Genomic DNA, 1,259 nt, shown 5'->3' with positions numbered 1-1,259 from the left:
TATATAATACATTTCCCACTCCATCTACAATTTTTAAGTTACCTTGTTTCTGTTTTGATGCACTGTTCTTTTTTGTGCTGGATAAGTTGAAGCGTGGTCATTTGTCAAGGTTCTATCTTAAAGTGTAGAGCGCTATTTTAAACACATCTCATTTCTCAGAAAGACAATACAGGAACAATGAATAATTTTACTATTGATTTTTCATGGTTTCTTTGTGTGTGAATATTTAGTTTATCAAATGATGCCTTTATTATTAGTGCCTCTGTCCCAAGAAAAAGGCACAAATAACAAAGTGCCTGGGAGATTTGTGTCCCTGCAAATCAAGACTAGCTTAAGGACTTAAATCGTATTTCCTGTAAAATGAGATTTAATTTCCTGTGAGTTTCCTTTTCTGCTGACCAGTGGAGAGGATACTCTGAGAAACAAAACACCACTGAGAGGTTCACTCAAATGGAGAGAAACGTCTGGTCTTCCAGCTTGGAGGAGAAACCAGTGTTCTTGAGCCACTGAATACCTCTTTACACCATTGCCGCACAGTGCCTGGAGAAGCCGAGACATCAGGGCTTATATTCATAAGTGATGGTGGTGAGTGGGCTGTGAACTATCTGGGGAAAAAACAAAAAACAAGTCTCTGCTTCCTTACTTAATGTGAAATGCCACAGGCATAAAAATGTGTTCTGTCTTTTGTGTCATTTTCACTTTAGTTGCTTTCAGAAATAATCTGTAGGTCAAGAGATAAAAGGAGAAAGAGAGAAAGAAGTTTCCGGAGGAGACTGACTGACTCAAAGGCCTTTATAACTGGTGTGGAATGAGGAAATAAGTATTCAATAGAGAATAAGAAAGATTAGACTCGTACGTAGTAACTTATGCTTGAGATTGCCAGAAAAAAAGTAGACAAGAAATTAAAATGTGCTTTTATGTTTAGATAATTACATATTTCTAAGATTTTACTAATAAAGTTAGTATAATTTCACAATTCAAGGACAATCTGTTTAAGATTATAATGATGTGAGTCAGGAGGTTTTATATCGGATTTCCCACTGGTCAGGTACGCCACTAGAAATCAATGGTTCTCTTAATGAGAATTCAGTTGATCCCCCTGTTAAAAGATAAAGTGAGGCATATTAAAAATTTTAAGAATTTACTTGAGCAAAAATTGATTTGAATCAGGCAGTGCCAAACCGGAAGTGCTTAGGAGAGCTCCACCGACTGGAGCAGGGTAAAGCCTTTTATAATGAAGTCGTGAATGCAAAGCAAGG

This window comes from Pteropus medius, unplaced genomic scaffold (assembly GCF_902729225.1).
Source record: "Pteropus medius unplaced genomic scaffold, Ma_sr-lr_union100, whole genome shotgun sequence".
Classification (NCBI taxonomy): Eukaryota; Metazoa; Chordata; class Mammalia; order Chiroptera; family Pteropodidae; genus Pteropus; species Pteropus medius.
Note: the sequence above shows the minus strand (reverse complement) of the source record.